Raw genomic sequence first — 6,131 nt, 5'->3', positions numbered from 1 at the left:
AAAAGCTGATTGGCAGGTGGATCTGCCTCCCAGAATACCCCCAATCAGCTGTTCCCAGAGGTGAATTTTAGCAACAGGATCCTTGGTTGTGAGCTGTGTGCTTTTGCTTTTGCTTTTGCTTTTGCTTTTTTTTTTTTTTTTTTGCTTTTTTTCCTGCCTCTGTAAGCCTCTGAAACAGAGCTTCAGACAAAAAAGCTCTGAAGCTCTGTTTGGGGGCTTCTTTTCTGAAGCTTTGTTTCTAATGCTTTTTTCAGCCTCTGAAACCTCCATTTGAGGAGCTGGGCAGGGCTCCATTCAGAGTATAAAATGCACCCAGATTTTCACCCTCTTTTTTTGGGGAAAAAGGTGCGTCTTATACTCTGAAAAATATGGTAAGTAAGACTGGGGAGTGTAAGTGACCCAGGGATTGGACCAGAAGACCTCCAAGTTTCTTCCAACTCTGTTATTCTGAGTGGAGAGACCAACATCTAACCTTGATTTTTAGTTCTTTTTATATGCCTTAAAGGAGTTAGTTATAAGGACCAGCAAAGGAGGGGTGGAATTCCTTCGCTTATCATTCTTCACAAAGTAGGCAGAACTACAGGACTATGTAAACCAGGGGTGTCAAACTCGATTTCATTGAGGGCCGCATTAGGATTGTGTTTGACCCCGGGGATGGGCATGGCCAGAGTGCATGTGGCCAGCTTGACGTCACTCATTGAGGCTTCATTTTTGGCCATGACAGTTTTCTGCAGCCCTCTGCCAGTGAAAATGGAGCCTGTGCATGGCCTCCCCGAGCTCCGTTTTCGCTGGCAGAGGGTTGCAGGAGGCTGTTGCAGCCAAAAACGGAGCGTGGGAGGGCTAAACACAGCCCTCCCGAGCTCCGTTTTCACTGGCAGCGGCACCATGGGCTTGTCCTTTGCTGTTTAAAGGGTAGGCCGGTTGGCCAGATCTAAGCACCCCACGGGCCAAGTTCAGCCTGCTGGCCTTGAGCTTGACACTCCTGATGTAGACAATGACTAAGTCCTTCTATAACACTAAGCTATAATTCTGGATGGTTTGGTTCTTTGTTTTTGGCTTAGCATGTTGCTTGAGTATGAGCATTAACTTTGGTAAGTTCAACTAAGGTGATACGTTAACCCAACGTATTAAAAAAGCTTGGCATAATGTGTTGATCCATCCCTACGTGTTATCCTCCATGCAAGAAGGTGGGATCTCCCTTTAGCAGAGATTGAAACATTTACAGGTACAGATTCTGCAACCAGCCCTCTGGGTGCTGCCCTGGTTGAGCCCTTTCAGTGAATCCCTTTAAGACAGAGCAATTTGAGAAATCTTCCAGGCTGTTAATAACTTTTGACAATCAATACTAAAGCTTATGCTTCTGGAGATGAAAGATCTCTTTAGTCCAGGAATACCAGGGAGTCTGGCTTTGCTGAAAGCATCATTTTAAAGCACATGTGCTAAATGTCTCTCTGCAGAGCTGTTCTTATTTAGTGACAGTATGCTGGTACTAGTGGTGGGATTCAAAATCTTTTACTACCGGTTGTGGGTGTGGCTTGATGGGTGTGGCATGGCATTGCTTGGTGGGCATGGCAGGGGATACTGTAAAATCTCCATTCCCTCCCCACTTCAGGGGAGAGATACTGCAAAATCCCATTTCCTCCTGATCAGCTGGGACTCGGGAGGCAGAGAATAGATGGGGCGGGGCCAGTCAGAGGTGGTATTTACCGGTTCTCTGAACTACTCAAAATTTCCGCTACCAGTTTTCCAGAACTGGTCAGAACCTGCTGAATACCACCTCTGGCTGGTACACAAAAGTGAGGCTATGTTGGAATATAGGAATTTTTCTGTATAGGAATTGGTATATCTGCTTGGAAAGTTGCAGAGATTCCTAGAAAAATCTGTAATTTTATACTAGCTCTGATAAGATAAATCTCTATCTACGGGACCGCCTGCTACCACCAATAGCCTCCCACCGGCCAGTACGCTCCTATAGAGAGGGGCTCCTCCGGGTGCCGTCGGCCAAACAATGTTGACTGGCGGCCCCTAGGGGGAGAGCCTTCTCTGTGGGGGCACCTACGATCTGGAACGAGCTCCCCCCGGAGATACGGAGGATCCCGGATCTGCGCACCTTCCGTCGCGCACTCAAGACTTTCTTATTTCATCAAGCTGGCCTGGCCTAAATCTTTTCCCCTTTTAAATGTAAATTTTAATTTGTTTTTAAATTATTGGGTATTTTAAATTTGTCTCAGCCAAATTATTTAATTCGTTTTTATTCTATTTTAAATTTTTGTATTTATGTGTTTTATTCTGTGGCTGTTCACCGCCCTGAGTCCTTCGGGAGTAGGGCGGTATATAAATCCAATAAAAACAAAAACAAAACAAAACAAAAAAACAAATGACTCCACACCCCCCCCCAAAAAAACCCACCTGGTTTTGTTTTTCTTATTATTGGTTTCCTACTGTTGTTTTGGCTAAGTACTATCTGGAGTATGCCAGTCTTTTATCTATCTACATCTACAAACACAATGGATATTAAGACCTAATCAAGCTTAAAGTGGTACTTTGGGTGTTTCAGCATCATCCTAGGAACTGAAGACACAATCTAACCACAAAAGACATACACAGTAGATATCCACAGTGATATTGGGATTTTGTTTACAATCAAACCGTTTTGGTGAAGAACACTAAAGATTAAGACTGTTCATTTACTTCTCTCCTCCTTTGTTTAAAGCCATAAACAGGCCTGCTCCACAACCTGGGAAGGCTGGTCGGAAGGTGAAGACAAATGTAACCCAACACTTTCCTGAGGTACCAGGTTGCTCTATAGGTCTATTTCAACAATGATAAGGAAGAGCCTGAAGTTTGGCATTGCTCTTCTGCCCTTGCAAGTTGCCTTTAGCCAATAGGACAACATCTTCTTCCAATCTAGCCTCCAGTGTTGCAACTGGGAATGTCATCTGCAGAACCTGCCATCCAACAGAGCCAAAATCTGTTCAATCGAGTTCATTCCCAAATGTTGGTGAAATGAAATAAAATTAAATGAGTAGAGTAGAGTAGAGTAGAGTAGAGTAGAGTAGAGTAGAGTAGAGTAGAGTAGAGTAGAGTAACAGAGTTGGAAGGGACCTTGGAGGTCTTTTAGTCCAACCCCCTGCTTAGGCAGGAACCCCTATAGCATTTCAGACAAATGGTTATCCAACATCTTCTTAAAAACTTCCAGTGTTGGATCATTTACAACTTCTAATAGGCAAGTTGTTCCACTGATTAATTGTTCTCACTGTCAGGAAATTTCTCCTTAGTTCTAAGTTGCTTCTCTCCTTGATTAGTTTCCACCCATTGCTTCTTGTTCTACCCTCAGGTGCTTTGGAGCAGGGGTCTCCAACCTTGGCAACTTTCAGACTTGTGGACTTCAATTCCCAGAATTCCTCAGCCAGCTTTGCTTGCTGAGGAATCCTGGGAATTGAAATCCACAAGTCTGAAAGTTGCCAAGGTTGGAGACCCCTGCTTTGGAGAATAGCTTGACTCCCTCTTCTTTATGGTAGCCCCTTAGTTATTGGAACACTGCTATCATGTCACCCCTACTCCTTCTTTTCATTAAACAAGACATACCCAATTCCAGCAACTGTTCTTTATGTTTTAGCCTCCAGTCCCCTAATCATCTTTGTTGCTCTTCTCTGCACTTTTTCTAGAGAATTACTAGGAGTGACATTCCAAACAGGCCAGGAGGGCATTCAGTTGAGGGAGAATGCATTCAGTTCCTTTTGAGATTTTGAAGAGTGGGAGTTTTATCCGGAAAGGGTGCAAATGTTCTGGTTGATTGTATTTGGTTGACCCCTTTTGCATGCTCTTAGAGTACCAAAGAAGGGTTGAAGAGAGTGAGGCATGCTCCCGTGGCCTCCTTGAAAAAAATGGTGTATATTTCTTTAATAAAAATTGATTTTAGATCTCATACATTCCCTTCCTTATCGAATGGTCTAAATTCCATCCATCCCAATTCAACTGATAGAATATGCTTTCAAGAAAACAACAACAACAAAGTGATGCAGTGCACTCAGCGTGATTACTTGGTAAAGGGTTGATGGTCCAAGCTTATGGCTCCCACTTTTTTTCTCCCATTAACATTTTTATTGAGTTATAAAGTGTTATAAAATACAAAATACAAAGTAAATAGAAAAGCAGTAGGAGGGAAGGGAAAGAGAAGTGAGGAAAGGTAAGAAAGAAAAAGAAAAAGAAGCATTGACTTCCGACCAGAGGTGGTATTCAGCCGGTTTAGACCGGTTCGGGCTAGTGGTGGGTTGCCACCAGTTTGGACCGGTTCGCAAGAACCGGTAGTAAAACTGGTGGGAGGCTCCGCCCACTGCCCCAGATATCGTCATAGGGGATCTGCAAAGAGAGAGAGCGTGCGCGATCCCATTGCAAACCAGTAATAAAGGTAAGTAGAACCCACATCTGGTTCGGGCGAACCAGTAGTGGAAATTGCAGATGGGCCCACCCACCTGCCCACCTGCCCTGGCTCTATGCCGTCCTATTTAGGCACGATTTTGAGGCCGGGCGCATGCACGGAAGGCGCACAGGCAAAGCATATGTGTGGAAGGCCGGGCACATGCGCGGAAGGTCAGGTGAATGTGTAGAAGGCAGGCGCTTGCAGTGAACCGGTAGTAACAAAATGTGAAACCCACCGCTGCTTCCGACTCTCTCTGTTACAGTAAAATAAGGTATTAACATAAAATCACAGCTTTTTGCTTTTTCATAATAATACAAACAAGCCATTTCTATAAAGATCTATCAGTCTAATGAGTAAAACACAAGGTCAGAGTTTCATTCTTCTCCACATCAAGCACAAAGTTCAGAAGCGGTCTCCATATGGAAACAAACGTACTTCTATCCTTTTCTTTAATCAAAGTGGTCAGTTTTGCCATTTCAGCCAACTCCCATCAACTTCTGCAACCATTCGTCCATGGTAGGAATCAAAGCAGTGGTGAAATGTAAAATTTGTTACTACCGGTTCTGTGGGCGTGGCTTGGTGGAGGGATAATATGACTGGGTGGGCGTGGCCAACTTTTTTTTTTTTACTTTTAAAAGCATTTTTTTCTACAACCTTAAGAGGTTGCAGAAAAAAATGCTTTTAAAAGCCTCTGACGATCAGACAACTCATCTGGGATCGTCAGAGGCTTTTAAAGGCATTTTTTTTCTACAACCTCTTGGCTGATGATCCCAGCTGAGCCGCACGATTTTTTTTTTTACTTTTAAAAGCGTTTTTTCAGCCGAAGAGGTTGTAGAAAAAATGCTTTTAAAAGTAAAAAAAAAAAAAGCCTCTGATGATCGCGTGGCTCAGCCGGGCATGTGGGCCATTTTTGCTACTGGTTCTCCAAACCACTCACCTCCATTGCTACCGGATCGGGCGATCCGGTCCAAACCAGGAGCATTTCATCTCTGAATCAAAGTGTCTTTCCATTAGTTATGGCTCCCCACTTAATTGGCCAAATCAAAAACAAACGACTAGATTTCAATAACATAATTTAATCCACTAGGATAATTTTAATGAATGGAACCGGTGTGGTTTTACTCTTGCTTCAACTCTTAAAGCTCTTCCCTCAAAAAAAGAAAAGAAAAAAAGAGGCCTCTTCTGATAATGTCACTGTGTCACCAGATGCTCTCTTGCAATTGCCAGGCCGGTGCATTGTGTGAACACACAATCATCAAGGAACAGAATGCTTAAAAAAAAAAAATCGGCAGCATCCTATCTTGATAAAGCATTGGAACGTATTATTAGCAAATGAAATTTTACTTCAGTCATTGAAATGAAGTATAATGTCACATGCCAAATTACTCCATATTAAGCAGGTTTTAAAAGATTCTGTCAGAAATAAAGGTGTATATATGACAGGGAATCTCTGTTGCCACTATACAAATATTCAAAGTTATTGCAGCTCCCATTTAGATCACTGTCTTTTACTGCCATTGCCAGCTCATTCTGTTATTGAGAAAACTAAAGGGATAATTTTTAAAAAATATTTGCAGTTTACCAATAATATTATACATTTGGGTTGTAAACCTGGGACACTGGGATATTGTCAGCACTGTGAAGAGTCGGGTTTAACTTTGAATGGGTATTACCATCCTCTGCAGGATTTTACTGCTTTTGTCGCATT

At 42.9% G+C, this 6,131-nt stretch overlaps 1 protein-coding gene across 2 annotated transcripts in view; it reads left to right on the top strand.

Annotated features, from left to right (window-relative positions):
- Positions 1–6,131, top strand: part of AKR1D1 (aldo-keto reductase family 1 member D1) — a 77,492-nt gene that overhangs the window by 36,030 nt on the left and 35,331 nt on the right. The gene's annotated exons all lie outside the window — the stretch shown is intronic.

This window comes from Pantherophis guttatus, chromosome 7, assembly GCF_059756535.1.
Source record: "Pantherophis guttatus breed Tessera chromosome 7, ASM5975653v1, whole genome shotgun sequence".
NCBI lineage: Eukaryota > Metazoa > Chordata > Lepidosauria > Squamata > Colubridae > Pantherophis > Pantherophis guttatus.
The sequence above is the reverse complement of the archived record's forward strand: the minus strand, read 5'-3'. Positions and strand labels throughout refer to the sequence as shown.